Consider the following 18,019-nt stretch of genomic DNA (forward strand, 5'->3'; position numbering starts at 1 on the left):
GCGTGTACATTTTTGCTAATGAAACACTGTGGCCATTGGGCATCATCAGGACTAATGCAGGTAACTCCTAACTTTAATAGTTATCTTGACATGAACTATAATTCTGCCCAGTTTTCCCCATGAAAAACAGAAGTTAGCAAAGCAAATCACCTTTTTGTGGTTTATGGTTCCGCTGAAGTCCTGGGGCGCCCCCAGGGGAGGTCTGCCTCACACTTTGAAAACCACTATTTTAGGGCATCTGGAGACCCCCTCTCAGTGTCTCGTGATCCCAAAGGGGGTCCTACCTCAAGGTTGAGAACCCTCCATTCTAGGGATGAAAAATTAACAGATGATGGATTCTGAATTTCTGTCAGCTCTGCATTAAAACTAAGCTTCCATCTGTAACATCTTAGATGTAATTGTGACTAAAAGTTTGGATTTAAGCCTTAAAGGTTTTAAATGTGTCCTTTTTTATTATTATTGTCCACACTGGTGTGTGAGGGGTGTGTATTATCATGTAAGAGCACAACTCTGTCAACTCTGCACATTAGAACATGCAATAAACCAGTTTGATAATACATTCTTCATTTTTATCTATTTACAACAGAAATGCCATTTTTTTCCTTAAGTTTAAATGAAACAACAAGGCAACAGAGGCAACCATAGCCATCATACAAATAAAAAGAGTTTATTTCCTTTCAAAAAGATGTCAGAAAGTGCAAATAACATGAAGCGACAGCCGTTTATATGAAGTTAATTTGGAGATAATTCTGTCAGCTGACAGAATTGGCAGCATGCGTCATGATTAATTTTTTATCTTCCTGTGTTAACTTGCAGTCTGCCTAGGGAGACACTGAACACAAATAAGTGTGTAATTGGGCTTTATGTAGGTGTCACCTGTTGTATTCATAAGCTAATTGGCAGACTCATTGTTATCCTTACACATTCATGGTAGGATCACATTTCACAGATCCCAGCTTTTGTGCGGCAGCGGCACGTGTCATCTGAGTGCCACCTCACAGATAAAAGCCAATTAGTTCACTCTGCATTATATCATATTGCAGTAATTTGAGGAAATATCCAGCAAATGCACGATGTGAGATTCTGCAGAAGCTTGCCATAAAGGACCACCCACAGGTCACCTGTACTCTGTTTAAATATGGATGGGCGTCGTAGCAGGGATCAGTGTCACCCTGCACGCGTCTGGAAATGGAGGTGCCTCCGGCTATCGAGGAGAAACTTATATGAGGAAAAAATTCAGCAGATGGATGGGGTGTTTTTAGGCGAAAAACCAGACCTATTAGGGCAGCTGGCCTGAACTTGTTGGATGGTCGAGGGCCAGATGTCAAGGTTAACCCCTCAAATTCTCCTGGGTATCAGACTCCACCCACTCCTCTAAGGCAGGACTCTTTGTCGGACAGTTAACTAATCTGAATAGGTGCTTGAGATAAATCAGGTGTCAAACGTGCTGCTGAGCCCGTGCTGTGCATTGTATTGATGGTATTGTCTCCTTTGATAGCTGCCACGAGTCTGGTGTCAGATAAACAAAGCCAGATGACAACCAGAGCCTAGAGAGAGTCTGTCAGCAAACACAGCTGAAAGACGCACACTTCAATTCATCTGGTCAAAGGAAATATTCAAAGGTACTGTGTGCACCCATATTAAAGTATTTTGTTATAAAACAAGACAGTTTTAAAGAATAAAAAACTATCCCTGTCTCTTTGTCTCTCAATTTGAACATTTCCCCCCACATGATCAGAAGATCTGACACAGAAACCAATAAGATAGTATTTAACAGTCTGTTTTAACAGTTACTCTTATAAATAAATAGATAAATAAAACACTGGCAGTGGGGATGCCTGTAGTTTAACATCATTTTCCCTTTGACTGTATCACACACGCACAGTGGCTCTCAACCTTGGGGTCGCAAGACACTGAGAGGGGGTCTCCAGATGCCCTAAAAAATGACACTGTGCCACTTTAAACCAATTTTGACAAATTTTTTACCCCTTTTCATCAGTTTTTCCCACCAATTTTAACACATTTTCTGCCATTTAAGACATATTTTGGTCAGTTTTAAACTCTTTCCACCACTTTTTTTCTGCCTGTTTTTGCCACTTCTATAACCTTGCAAAGCAGATGGATATGCCTGTTTCCTTTTTTTTTTTTTTTTTAACTGGCGAATCCATCTTGCAAAGCTCCCATCTGAACAGTTTGGGCCTGGTTAGAAAGTGACAGGACCAATCAGCAACGAGGGGCAGTACTTTGAGGCGCAGCAGAGTCATGACGTAAACATGCAGCAACAAGATCTGGTGCAGTTATGGAGGAAGAGATTAGCGTGGATGTTGCTAACGCGCCAGTTTTATCAGAACTTGACAACATTTCAAAGAACAAAGAACAGCAGTGAGTTGTTTTCTTTTCAAAAACCACAAAAGTCGAGTACTTACATGTCTACAGTCGCCATGTTTCGCGTTACTCCTCAGTAGCTGCGCACGCGCAGCTTGCTAGCGGACACGTCATGTGCTTTGTTGCTCTGATTGGCCAGTAGAGATGTGACGGACAGAACGTTCACCTAATCATACTCCAAGGATTTATCAAAGCCTCAGCCTTTTCTCAAACGTTTCCTATTGAAGCTTTCCCAGATGGATGTGTGAAACAAATCCAAAAAGTTGCAAAAATTGGCTAGATGAAGTAGGAAAATGGGGTTCAAAAGTGTAAAAAATGGGCATAGAGTGGGAAAAAGTGGCATCAATGAACAGAAACAGTGGTGAAAAGGGGTTAAAAAGCTCCTATTTCACTGGTCCACCACTGGTTTCAAGACTGGAAAGTAAATGTATTTTCCAATAATAGATGATAACTAGAAAAGCACTCCGAGAGCACAGACCTCTGCCATCAGCCCTATCTCTCAATAGTGAAGAATCTAATTTGCCAATTACTCCCTCCCCGGTGGGGTGGAGACATGGTGAGGCAAAGCATTGGCTTGGCTATGTGTGGAAGTCATGGCAGAGGGTGAATATTCCTCTATTCCTCCCAGCATTGTGAGTATTCTTGCTACAATTCGCTGTCTTTCTCTCAGTTACGCTCTGACTCGTCTCCTTGACCGGGTGTGCGTCTTTCAAACTCTATAAACTCAAAACTTTGAATAGAAAGACACCAAAAACTGCTGCTGGGATTGAAGTTACCCATGTCCGCCATCTCCTGGTGTAAAGTGGTAACAGCGCAGACCTCTGCCATTAGCGCTATCTCCCAATAGTACAGAATCCTTTAAAAAAATTCCTGGATCCAGACGGGGATCTGGATCAGTCCCAAAATCTGACCAGTTGTTCCTTATGCCGTTTCAGACATTTCCTAAAAATTTCATGAAAATCCATCCATGACTTTTTTAGTTATGTTGCTAACAAACAAACAAACTAACAAACAAACAAACTAACAAACAAACAAACCCACCCAATCACATAACCTCCTTGGCCTTGGCGGAGGTAATAAATGAACCACAAAAGCCCAACCTGACATAAAGGTAACATTTCCTGTCCATGACATTAAAGATAAGTGTAATTTTTAAAGTCAGAAATGTGTTGTACATGGTCTACTGAGTCTGTTTAATGCCCCGCTATAATTTTGCTATGAGGAGAAATGGGTGTGGGCTCTTCTGGGTTAAACTGTAATATCATAGCTGCTGTTGGAACTTCTGTGATATCTGTTCTAGAAACAGGTTGCGCTTGTAGGAGCTGATTAGCGACTCCTCTCTCCATCGCTGTCTGATTAGCACGAGCCTCGGACTTATCAGCTAAAAGCTAAAAATATGAGCTGTCAGCAACGATGCGTTTATGTTTGGCAATTTATGGCCTGCAACTTCCACCGCAAAGAAGTCTCATTGTGGTTTTATCAGCAGTGAAGATTCAGATTTATAATGATTAGCAGATGAGTCCTTTAAACAGAGTCTGTGGTACGATTCTATGTATGCTACACATTTTTCTGTGTTGAGGGAAGCTGAAGTTTCTCTAATAGCCTATTAGAAATATTCACTGTGTGTGATGTAATTGCGTAGAGGTTGTTCCACGAGCATACGTTTACATTTCAGCTGTGATTTGTGATCATCACAGCAGGATCACCCAGCAGCAGGCCGGCCCTCACCGCTCCACTCATGCATAGTTGTAGTTTGCAGTGGATAGATCACATTAAAACTTCATTGCAATCGCTGGGTAAAACCATCCTAAAACCAGAGTAATACAATCAATCAATCAGTCATCTCTTGACTTCACAGCACAGGAGAGCTCTGCAGGAATGCTGCTAAGCTGCAGATGTACCAGCCAAATTACTCCAGAGGGGAATTACCAGGCCATAAATCCAGACGTCAGGAGAAAGGCTGTAGCCTATTTCACGGTGAAAAAAAATCCATGCAACTTGTTTCCATTACTTACATAAAGGATGCTTATGGTGCAGGGCTCAAACTAGTGCAGGTAACAGATCTAGACATGTGTGCATCCCAACATGGCCTCGACCCTCTGGGACTTTTGAAAAACGTCACGACATTATGGTCATTTACCACATCCCCAACGTCACTGTTTGTTCATCTCCTTCTTAAATCCTGATCTTCAGTTAAACTGAGGAAAGTTCTGACTCCCTGAAAGCCTGCTGTTCATTCCTCAGTGTTACCTGCTTTTAAAAATCGATCATCATTACATGTGGATTTTCAGATTAAATGTTTTTAGCCAAACAAAACATTCTTTTGTCTGTTTTATTGGTGAAATTCTTGTGTAAGTAGAAGGCAAACAACAGCCAGCCAGCCTTGTCAACATGACACATTAACCACTGGCATCAGATCATTGGCAGGCATTGGGCTTCATTATTGCTAATTAAGATGTATAAATATGCTGTCTGGCAGATGACTTGTCGCTTGCAATGAGCCATTTTTTCCAATCAAACTCAAAAAGTGCCAAGGCAGACAAGGTGAGGGCACAACTGCTGGTAGTGATGCTGCAGTATGTACTCTGTGGGCACATTTCAGCTCTGCTGGCATACATCTGACTGATGCCTTTGGGTGCCAGCAGCTAAACAAGCCCAGGTTTGAGGGAAGCTTGTTGTTTATTTGGTTTGAGCTCAGTGAAGTCTGCCAATGTCTTTGAGTGTCTGGCCTCAGTGTCTTCTATACAGAGCTCCTTGTTGAGACAAGGAGCACTCTGGTCATCAAACAGATGATGGCGATGGACTGTTTACAGTTGGAGGCATGACAAAGAGAAAATTACATCACTGCCTACTGTACTAAAAATCACCACAGTTTCCTGAATGCATCATGACTCATTGTGCTTCTGAGTGATCAGAGAGGAAATGTCAGCTTGTCTTTTGCCCTCTTCTTAAAGTTGAGTATCTTTTGTTAAATGTCAGTCTGGAAGTATTGGGATGAAACAGGAACTGCATTTATCTTTAGTAATATCCATCTTTATTAGATAACTCCATTCTAAACAGGCTAAATACTCCAATGCACTTAGAAAGTGATGCTTGCTAATGCTGATGTAGATGATGGATGGTACTGATGCTGATAGGAATATTCCTGACAATGAGGATTTTGATGTAAAACTGTTGATGATGATGATTACAGTCATAGAAGTGGGAAGTCTTAGTGGCTAGGTCACGCCTCAGGTACATGGGCAGCCAGGGTACTGGCTACACTCTCTCATCCCTGTGCATTTATTATGCACCTTCATTTATGGTGATTAATGCATTAATGCAGTTATTCTTGCAATTAATGCAATAACAATAACAATCTTTTCCATTCCTGTGCATTCTGTACACTGTCAGTAGGGGAGAGTGGGGTGAGTTGTGCCAGTTTTTACTCAAAGTGACTTTAAAGAGAAGCCATGACAGTAATGCCTCCAACTTAAGTATGTACACATATATCAGGATGTGGTGCATCCCTGGGAACAATAACTTTGGATGTGAAATAAAATGTTTAAGAAATATAGCTTTTGCAATAAAAGGTGGTCTCATGGCACAACTTGCCCCCGGTGTGGGGTAAGTTGTGCCTTTGGGGAGAATATGTTGGGGTAAATTGTGCCAGTCATTATTGAAGATTGTTGAAGAAAAACAGAACATTTTAATCTCATAAACTATAATGCTATATAAAAGCAAGACAAATTCAATACCAAATTACTCATTTAGGGTATATTTAGATATCGTCACCCTATTAAACTAATGGCATAAGTCATATTTTCTAGTTTTTGGGAAAACACTAAAAACTTAAATACACATTATATGATATTTGTGAATAATTTCAGGCAAAAAGGCTTTGGCAATAGATGCCTGTTGACATACATAGAGCACTGTCAGTTATGTAACATATGAGAATAAAGTGATTTAGGCCAATTTCTGAACATCTCATTGTGACTTAGGCCACTTAAAAACTAAATAAAACTGATCTGTAATAACAGTGCAAACTCAAAACTGAAATCAGTGTTTGCTAAATTAAACAAATGGCAGGTAAATCAAACACTGATGAGGCATGCCCATCTCCTCACTCCTCCAGCCGTTCTTGGCCCTTCTTTGTTGGGCTCTAGGTGTGTAGGTTTCGGTGTGTGGTTGTGTGGATTTGTTAGGGTGGGTGTGTCTCTGGGTGTGTGGGTCTGGGTGAGAGGGTGTGTGGGTTAGGGTCTAGGTCTGTTGGTCTGGGATTTGTGTCTCTGGGTGTGTGGGTCTGGATTTGTGGGTATTTGGGTCTGGTTGTGTGGGTGTCAGGGTTTGGGTGTGTCTGTGGGTCTGGGTTTGTGGGTGTGCCACTGGCACAACTTAACCCAGGCCCTTTGGCACAAATCACCCCAGCCCCACCATTTTGAAAAACTAGCATGATCCAGCAGTTTAGAGCTAACATCATGCTAACTGTAGACTCATTATGTAGCCTACTAAAGCACTGAAACATGTGAAATGTTTTCAAACTTGTCTGTAATTGCTCAGACACAAGAATAAAAAAACCTTGATCATAGAAATTTTACTTTGAAAGACAAAAAAATAAATAAATAAATAAAACGTTTTTTGAGCTAAAATGTGCTTACCTCTCATGCCATGTGTCTCTCTTTTATGCAGGATGAGTAAAATGGATGGGTCTTCAAAAATATGTGGTCACATGACAAATTTCTTCTGTGGTTTTCTAGAAACAAGGGTGGCACTACTTCCCCCCGGCATCGACCATCATCAGGAACGACTGCAGAATTTAAACAGTTCAACAGACTGAATATATGAACAAAGGTCCTGCCTTTGTACTTAATGATCCAGTCAGAAGACGGTTTGAAGTGGTGATCACCTGAAGCTGCTTAGTTAGTTCACTGTCTTTCATCAGCACATTTAATAGATCAGTTGACTTATATAAAGAAGGTGCTAATTTCTTTGAAACTCTGACTAATTATTAATTAAAACTATGACTAAAAATGTTCTTCCACAGCCTTTTTCCCATGTTTTCCTCAGACATTAAAAATCCATGATATTTCTCTATGTGGGTAAATCTGTCAACAGTGCCTCTGTATCTCTTCTGCCTCTCAGCTGTAGAAAGCAGGGACCCAGGTTTGCAGGGTGGATAGAGCACTCTACCGTGATTTTATACAAGATTAATGCATGAGAATAAATACTTGGACTGAAAGAAAACACTAAAATATGAGGACTTTTTATGGACTAAAACTAAACTTACCTTTTGTCAGTTTTAGTCATCAAAGATCTATTTTTGGCTAGTCTTAGTCTAGATTTTGTCATGGAGAAAAGGCTGTGGACGAACATCTTCAGTCATAGTTTTAGGCCCTGTCCACATGGAGATGAATTCAGGAGTATACACAAAAGTATTTTGTCATATCGGCGTTTCATTCACATGGAAACAGCGTTTTGGGAGGCTGTAAGTGTTACTTTTTGAAACCAGGTCCCAGAGTGAACAAATCTGTAAATGCTTACCATTTTGTCTCTGTGTGGACAGCCAACCGCATCTTTCTTGAATCGATTACGTCAAACATAACGTAGCCCACTTACCCTGCATGCGCAAATCAAACCAAAACAACAATGGCGGATTACAGGAGTGTTCATGCTGCAGAAGCTACTGAGCTTGTTATAGCTTTTACAGCGAAATCTGATTCTCCTCTACCACCACGGAGAACAGCAGACACCAGATGTTCTTAAATCCAACGGAGAGAACAACCAGAAGGGCAACTAGAAGGAAGTTTGTGTCAGTTTTCTGTAATCTTCTCTTTTTTGGTGCATTACAGCGCCACTCACAGGCTTGGTATATATACTACAGCGTTTTCAGTCGTTTTCACCGGTTTCTTCGTTACAAGGACATTTCCTGAAATGATCCCATGTTTATGAAAAACTTTTTCAAAACTAAATGGAAATGTAACGTTTTTGTCTTCGTGTGGACAAGGCCTTAATTGAAGAAATGAACACTGATATACACACAGAGGGGCGGAGCCAGACATGATAAATATCTTAGGCCAAGCCCAAACAAAAAGATGGCCAATGGGGCCGTGTGCCTAGAAATGTATTGCTTGGTGGGCAGTTGTTTGCATTATTTTTTACACAATTTTTACCAAAGTTTAGATTTGAAATGCCCCCAGACATCTAAAAATGATGCAGTTCAACCTAGAAACAAATCCTTGAGTGCTAACATCAGTTTTTCTTACTCTAACTGGGTTTAAGTGTCATTTCCATTCCTAAATCATGATACACCATGTTGAGGTTCAATCATTTTCACTTCTGCCTCCTAAAGATGTAATCTACCTTTAAAACAATTTAAAGAGACCATCTCCCCAAGACATGCATTTTCCTGCAGAAGATTCCAGGTTGCAGGAGCAGCATGTAAATGCTGACACTGTGCTAACAGCATCAGTGTGTGAATGTGGAGTGATGGCTGAGTTTAGAAAAGTGCTTTGAGTGTCGGAGTGGAGGAGTCCATTCAGCATTCAAAGACCAAACCAAATCAAACTGTTGTTTCCAGAGAGCTGACTGGTGTGGATGTAAAGATCTGCACCACAGTGGAGCTTTTTCTCTTCTTCTAGCTCTTCTTAAGATTAAACTGTTTCACTGTTTTCCAAATGCAAAATAAAACGTCTGTGTCTAATAATTAAGATTGTGCTGTGCATGAGAGCCCTAACTTACAAGCACATTACTGTAAATGAGGGTCAGTGAACAAAGCCTGTTATTCCTCTGCGGTGTCTAATTAAGAAATAGAACAATTAACCAATTGACCAATTAAAACAATCCTTTAATCTGCAAAAAGTGATTGTCAGGAAAGATCTTTGAGTGTTTCATGGCTGTGAAAAGGGAAGCTCCATGGGCGCTGGAGACTCCAGAAGATTTAAAAGGTCTTTGATCTAATTAATCTGAGATAAATAACCGTTTATTACAAAATTGCTCATAGAGAGGATTACAGAGCTAGAAAATACAAAGAATAGGTGTTTCAGAGGGAAGGAATATCTTTCTGGTGCCTCAGCCATTCTCTATGTGTCTTTTTCTTCTGTCCTCCACATTAGCACGTTTTCTGATAACAGCATCTGTCTAAACTTTAGACGGAGAGAAAGTCAGCTTTGTTAGATTCAGCAGGATCATATTGGCAGATCTCTCAGTCCTCTTTAAACCTTTCCCTAATATTTATTATACAGTCTTTTATTTTTATTTATTTATTTATTTTTTTTACCAGCCTGGCTTACTTTAAAAATACTGTTACAATAAAATCCCTTATTTATTTATTTATTTAGTTTTATCTATCTATCTATCTATCTATCTATCTATCTATCTACCTACCTACCTACCTACCTACCTACCTATCTATCTATCTATCTATCTATCTATCTATCTATCTATCTATCTACCTACCTACCTATCTACCTATCTATCTATCTATCTATCTATCTATCTATCTATCTATCTATCTATCTATCTATCTATCTATCTATCTACCTACCTACCTACCTACCTACCTACCTACCTATCTACCTATCTATCTATCTATCTATCTATCTATCTATCTATCTATCTATCTATCTACCTACCTACCTATCTACCTATCTATCTATCTATCTATCTATCTATCTATCTATCTATCTATCTACCTATCTATCTATCTATCTATCTATCTATCTATCTATCTATCTATCTATCTACCTACCTACCTACCTACCTACCTACCTACCTACCTACCTATCTATCTATCTATCTATCTATCTATCTATCTATCTATCTATCATTTCTGTTAGAGTACTTCTTGGTCTTTGTCACATAAGGATTTACAAGTAGACGAAAAATATGTGACTTTTCAGACTAACAAGCACAGCAATTACAAAACATAATTTTAATAAATCTATTTATGATCCAAATTCAAGGATCACTTTGCACAGACATAATATGCAACGGGAGGCTGGCCAGACGTCTGTGGAACCGCCATGTTGCCAGAGGCAAGTCGCTATGCCATTCAATACAGTAGACAAGGATTGTGCACGTTTTCCGAATAAAAAGCTCAAAAGATCAGGTTAACTTGTATTTACAGTGCTTAACAAATTTATTAGACCATCCTAACCCTAACCAAAGTAAGGTTTATGTCACAGCTGCCCTAAATTAACAGCATTGGTAATTACCAAAATCATTTTTGATGTTTCTGCAATGGTTAATACACCAATATGTAGAAGCTCTTTAACCAAAATGATATTTTTAATGCTAAAATAGAATTATTATTGTTACCCATGAATTTTCAGATTTACCGATTTACAAAAAAAAACCCTGAAAAATAGTAAAGCGCATTAATATTTCTTGATTAATATGTCAAATTATAGTTATTTACTTGCATTCCTGAACAGAAAAATGAATTTTAGTGGTTGAATGTTATGCTTGATTCATTTCTGACTTTTCAGAGAAGCCCAGTGAGCCGGCTCAAATTTGGGTGAATTCAGTTTGAAATTCCTCATTCCTGTTCAAAATGGTAAAACGTGGAGAGCTCAGTGAAAATGAAAGAGTCTGCATTAAAGCACTTCATGATGCTGGATGGTCTCTGAGACAGATATGACAGGTGCTCTAATACATTTGTTCAGCACTGCACATTCAAAATAAAAATATCTCTACATATATGAAACTGTGTTATATATAAAATTATTTTATTTAAATCATGGAGGACATCTTTTCATTTAACTGAGAAAATACAAGACAGCAAATTCTGCTTTAATGTTTCACTGTCAGTTATTATTTTAATCTGGATCATTTATTATAAATTATTAGTTAAAATCCATTCAATCTCGTCATTTGAGCTTCTTATTCTAAAAACTTGCACAGTCCTTGTCTACTGTATTGAATGACTTAGTGACTTGGCTCTGGCAACGTGGCAACGACATCCAGCCAGCCAATGAGCCAATCTCCCGTCATAATTATGTCTGTGTTTATTGATACGTGAATTTGGATCATAAATCAATTAATCAAAATGAATGTAATGTAATCTCTGTGACTGTTAACCTGAAAACTCGGGGTACTACATCCAGGTACTCTTGCCATTTTCAGCCAATAAAAAGGCTTCATGCTTGAATTTTTACTTTTAATAAAGTTATTTATTTTCTTTGAACTCATTTAATTACCCATTTATTAAAAATGTATATCACAGTATAAACAGTTAAATTAATGCATTATCTACTCTTTAAAGGTTTAGACTCCAGAAATACTCACCTACTTTAAATGCTGCCTCCTATCTCTGCCTGTGTTGGACCAGAATATTCACCCAGCACAGAAATATCCTGGATGTTAAACATCCATCAGTCCAGCTCCAACATTTCAGTCTTGTTCTTGGTCTTTGATAATAACTGAACTTAAACTTTAGTCAGAGTTTTTACTGTAATAAGATCTACTTTTAGCTTGATTTAGTCTCATCTCAGAAAAAAGGAAGTCTACGGACACTTTTAGTTTTAATTTATTGTTTAAAAATATCCCTGCTTTAAAAAATCAGTTTTGAAATTCAAAATAACACAATTTAGATATGTAATAAAAACTACATTTTACTGCATTCAACTGTCAAATTTCAGTGATTGCTATCACAGAATTTAAAAAATCAGCCCTATTTTTCTTTAAATCAAATTACAAGTTATCGTGATTTTCAAACTGAGAGTAATCTTCAGTCAGGGACGTGCCCCTCTGGATGATCCCTTCCCTGACATGTAGGGTCTACAGTTTGGGATCTCCTGAGAAAACAGTCTTACACATCAGCCATGCTGATTTGAAATATTTCCTGTATTTGATGAATGTGCAGGAATAACTGTCCTTTTCCAGGCTGTGTTTGGAGAGAGTCGGCCCGGTGACTAGCAGAGGCGTGCTGAGGAGACGGCCGTCGTGGAGCAGTTGTAAGGCTCCGGGTTGGTTTGTCTGTTAGTCAGACTTTGGAACATGAAGTCCCCTCTCTTCCAGCGGTGAACCAGAACCAAGTGGAGTGAGGCTGGCGGACCACAAGAGCACCATTGTTCAGCACATTAATCAAACTGAGGAAGGGCAGGTAGCATTTCTCTAGCCCACCCCACACACACACACCCTGCCAGCCTCCATGAATGGACTGCTTTTTTAGCTGGCAGCGATTGGCCATCGGAGCTCCGAGAGGATGTGTGTCTGTTTAATTAGTGTGATGAGCTCAGCGGAGTTTATGTGCAGTGTCCGACACCAGGTATTAACCCCCTGAGTTTGACCCTGTGAGGGGGGCGGCAGACCTCAATCTTGACATCTCTCTCTCTCACTGTTCTCGCTTTCTTCCTCTTCATTAGAAAAGGACAGATTAGACAAGCCAAAGCAGGCTGGAGGAGAGGACTCAGCCTACCTTTGTTTTTCAGAGCCCGTCTCTGTGAGCTCGCCATCAGATGAAGAAAATAATTACTGCTATGATACGTCTAATTATGCTGTCATTAGGATGCTGAGCTGTTGTTAGACTCACAGCTAAAATCTGTTCCCTCTCTGCCCTGGATCCGAGCTTCTCACAAAACAGATTTCAACCCTAACGCTGTATAAATACTGATAAATAAATGTTGGACTTTATGATTGAATTAAATTCACTGGTGACTAATGATCATCTCAGAGTCTTAATAAACTAAGACAAAAATGATTTTAGTCTTACAGAAATGTGCTCTCCTCCACATAAATGCAATAATAACATGAAGATCATTCAGAGCAGCTGCCTTACACACGCCTCAGATGAGAGGGTGAACATGCTAACACCACCCTGAGTTCTCAGTCGTTTAACCACTGCAGTGTTCTCCTGACAGCTTCAGCTGCCAACTAAAAACCATGAAACCATACCAAAACATTCTTACCATGCCTGGCTTTCTACAAACCTGAAACAACCACTGCAGGCAGAATCAGAGCTCAGGATCTCATCCCTTAGACCAGTGGTTCTCAACCTGGGGTTGGGACCCCATTGGGGGTCAGGAAACACTAAGAGGGGGTCGCTAGATGCCTTAAAAATATGGAGAATACTTTTAAATGATTTTTTTCTCACCCAACTTTGTTACTATTATTTGCCACTTTTTATCGATTTTGCACAATTTTGCACAGCATTTGGGAAAGGACAGAGGCTTTGAATAAAACTCTGGACTGACTGGATGAACGTTCTGTCTGTCACATCTTTACGGGCCAATCAGAGCAACAAAACACGTGACATATCCGTGACCGAGGTGCGTGTGTGTAGCTACAGAAGAATAACGTGAACCATGGCGACTGTAGACATGTCAGTACTTGACTTTTGTGGTTTTTGAAAAGAAAACAACTCACTGCTGTTCTTTGTTCTTCTTTTAATGAAGAAATGTCAACAAGTTCTGATAAAACTGGCGCTTTAGCAGCATCCACACCAATGGTTTCTGCCATAATTGCACCAGCTTCTTGTTGCTGCTTGTTTATGTCACAACTCTGCTGCGCCCGAAAGTACTGCCCCTTGTTGCTGATTGGTCCTGTCACTTTCTTTTTTAAGATTTATTTTTGGCCTTTTTTAGATAGGACAGTGGATAGAGTTGGAAACAGGGAAGAGAGCGGGGAGAGACATGCAGGAAATAGTGCCATGGGCCGGACTCGAACCCGGGTCGCCTGCGCACATGGTGCGTGCCTCAACCACTCGACTACCGGGGTCCTGTCACTTTCTAACAGGCCCAAACGGTTCAGACGGGAGCTTTGCAAGATGGATTCACCGGTGAGAAACACAGAAACGGGCGTATTCATCTGCTTTGCAAGGTTAACACTTTACTCCATTTCTGACACATTTTAACCCATTTTTATCCCTTTTACCAACACATTTTTACCAATCGAAACCCATTTTTATCAATTTTAAACCCATTGCAGCACTTTTTACTCCCTGATTTCCACTTCTTAATCCATTCTTGCCACTGTCCGTATATTGTTGCACCTGTTGACCCATTATTGCAACTATCAACCCCTCTTTTTCCACTGTTATCAAATTTATGCCACTTCTAACCCATTTCTGCTACTTCTAAAGTCCCATTTAACCAACTTTGCCAACACTGTTTTTGGACATTTTTTTACTAATTTAATTCTGTTTTTAAGCAAAAGGGATTTACATTTAAGATGAATATATACAACAGCACAACTAACTTAAAAAAAAGATATGTGTAGCTATGTTAAGAGTGGTTTTTATTCGGGTTAAATATAAAATGTGGATGAGGATATCTAGCTAACTGTACAATGGACCCCGATTTTCCTGACCTCCATGGGCCCCCAGTTTGGCTGGGTCCCAGAAAGCCCTCCTACTAATCCCCTCTTAAGGGCAGCCCTGTCTACACAACTGTTCTAGCATGTGCATGGCTGTATTCATCCACCTTCAGGTACAGTGGGGGTCCACAGGCTCTGGCACCTTTGTTTTGGGGGTTGCAGGCTGAAAAGGTTGAGGAAGAGGGGATGAGGCTCTTCACTATATCAGAGGGGATAACACGGCCACTGCAGGGCTTCTACTTCAGCATTAACATGACTCTTTGGCTCATAATAGAAAGTTAATATCATGTTACGGCTTTTCTGTTTGACTGCAGGTTGTCCTGAAATACGTCAACAAAGGAGCACACATCTTAAAGTTAGAGCAGTCCTTATTTTAGCACTTTCTTTTAGATTTAGTTTAAGTCACTTTTACCCTCTGTAGTTTCAGGCCACAATCACTGAAAAACAGTTAAGTCCAGTTTTAATCTGGAAAAAAAAGTCAGTTTCAGTGACAACTTTAAGAACAAATCCTTTTCTCTATTTGTCTTTATTTGCCAAATTTATATTAACAATAATTTATGTTGATCAATACTTTAATCAATTTGAAACGAGCTAATGAACATACTGGGCATGGGCGATACCAATTTTTAAAATTTGATACGATACTGATACCAGTAAGAAGACAGAGTAAAACACTGGACTTTTAATGGGAAAACATTTCAGACTAACATAAAGACGTTTCCAGACCATCAGAGAATTTGCAGTCAGGTAAAAAATAGGGCTGTTAACATGAACACGTTAACACTTGTGATTAATCTTGAAACCTTAACACGATAAAATAATAATAACTCAATTTAATCATATGACTAAGTTTGACCACCACTTGCTCCCGTAGTCCTCTGGATGTTTACGTGTCTGGGGGTGAAGAGGTGAGAGGTCAGACACAGCCAGCAGTGATGAGTGAGGAGACAGACCCAGGTCTGCTTCATGCTGATTTTCTTTATAAAAAGCTGGAGAATGTTAGTGAAGATAAAACCAAAGCTGTGGGTACATGCTGCAGTGATGAACTGTCTTTACACTGAAGCACAACCAGTCTGAAGTTCCACCTTCAGGTAAAGCACATCTTTGCTAATGTTAGCAAAGACGCTAACAACAACATGGGATCACGCCATGGTCATACCACTCTGGTCAGCTGCTTCAGGACAGTTTTCTTCTTCAGCTGCTCAGATAAACGCTGGAAAGTGCTCCAGAACTCTGAGACAGTCCTGTTTGTTAACAATATTAATGTAGAAATCCACGCTGGAATCAGCAAAACTGAAGTTAATTAGTGAACTTTAGAGCTGAAGACAGAAAATATGATGAGTTCAGGTAACCTCAGTAAATTAGACGACTGTATTCTATTTATGGTGTGTTCAAATGTCACATACAAATGGGAAAATGTAGTTTTTGATGAGAAACTTGAATAAATACTCTGAATCTGTGTTTATATTTGAGGGATATACAATAGATGTGACAGACTGAATCAGAGCTTTTTAACTCAGAACACTTGGAGTTTAAATATTTGCCCTGATTTTGTCTTTCCACCAGACTATAGAAAGTATCGATAGAGGTATGGATGAGGACTCAGATCAATAAGAGAGTACCAATAATGTTCAGTGGTCCAAAACTCCCCCCAACACAGAACCATGAAAAGTGTCCTTCCTGGTTCAAGCTGTGAGTGATTTCTGGATGCCCTGCAAGAAGCTCACAGTTGGAACCAACAACTTACCAGGAGGGACACTTTTAACCGCTTTTCTCCCTCTTGATGAGGAATTTATTTAGTTTACCGTTTAGTAAATACATCTCTGGTGTAAGAATGTATGCACTGTGCATTAAACAGAGCTGGTTTATCTGTTTAATAAAGCTGTGAAAAAAGCATGCATGTCCTCCCAACAACTGTCTAGGTTTCTCACCAAACACTAAGAGCTGAATTTTCCTTTTCTTCCTGAACACATCATGATGATGTTTTATTCACTCAGTCATCAGCTGATCTGAAACATATCACACTTTCACTGTATCTGACCTCTTCAGTTATCTAAGTAGCCTTTGGGATCTGGAGAACCAGTTAACAGAACTTTCAGAAACAACATTAACAGGCCTGTTGAGTGGATGAGGAAACGACAACAGCAGCAGCTGAGATGATGAATCCAGATGGAATGAACAGAATTACTCAAACCTGCAGACAATCAAAGGTTCACAGTGCTGATGTACTGGCAAACAAAAATATGAGTATTCCTCAGCACATCCCTGGCAGTTTAGCCTCCTATCGTCTCACAGAAAGGGTCGTTTGGTCCTTGATGAACATTTCTGCTGATACAGTGAAAAAGTATTTGCCCTCTTTCTGGTTCCTGATGTTTTTGCACATTTATCACACTTAAATGTTTTGGCTCATTGAACCAATTTTAACATCTCGCAAAGACAAACCAAGTATCCAAATCCAAATCCAATCCAAACCTATCTGGCCCTGTGTGAAAAAGTAATTGCCCCCCTTGTTAAATCATGAGTTAACTGTGATTAACTACAGTTCTTGGAAAGCTGAGTTCAGTTTCACTGGCCACACCCAGGCCTGATTACCGCCACATTTGTTGAATCTAGAAATCCCTTAAATAGAAGCTGTCAGACAAAGTGAAGTAGGCTACAAGATCTCAGAAAGAAACGCATCATGTCACCATCCAAAGAAATTCAAGAACAAATGAGAAACAAAGTCACTGAGATCTATCAGTCTGGAAAAGGCTACAAAGACATTTCCAAGGCTTTGGGACCACGGTCAGAGCCATTATCCACAAATGGAGAAAACTGGGAACAGTGGTGAACCTTCCCACGAGTGGTCGGCCAATCAAAATGACTCCAAGAGTGCAACAACGACTCATCCAGGAGGTCACAGAAGAACCCAGAACGACACCCAAAGACCTGCAAGCCTCACTGGCCTCAGTTAAGGTCAGAGTTCATGACTCAACCACAAGAAAGATACTGGGCAACAATGGCATCATGGGAGAGTTCCAGAGTTAAACCACTGCTGACAAAAAAGAACACAAACACTCATCTCACATTTTCCAAGAAACATCCTGATGATCCCCAAGACTTCTGGAGAAATATTCTGTGGACTGACCAGACTAAAGTTGAACTTTCTGGAAGGTGTGCGTCCCGCTACATCTGGAGTAAAAATAACACAGCATTTGATAAAAAGAACATCATGCCAACAGTCAAACATGGTGGTGTCAGTGTGATGGTCTGGGGCTGCTTTGCTGCTTCAGGACCTGGACCACTTGCTGTGATTGATGGAACCATGAATTCTGCTGTCTACCAGAAAATCCTGAAGGCC

This window comes from Cheilinus undulatus, linkage group 6 (genome assembly GCF_018320785.1).
Source record: "Cheilinus undulatus linkage group 6, ASM1832078v1, whole genome shotgun sequence".
Classification (NCBI taxonomy): domain Eukaryota; kingdom Metazoa; phylum Chordata; class Actinopteri; order Labriformes; family Labridae; genus Cheilinus; species Cheilinus undulatus.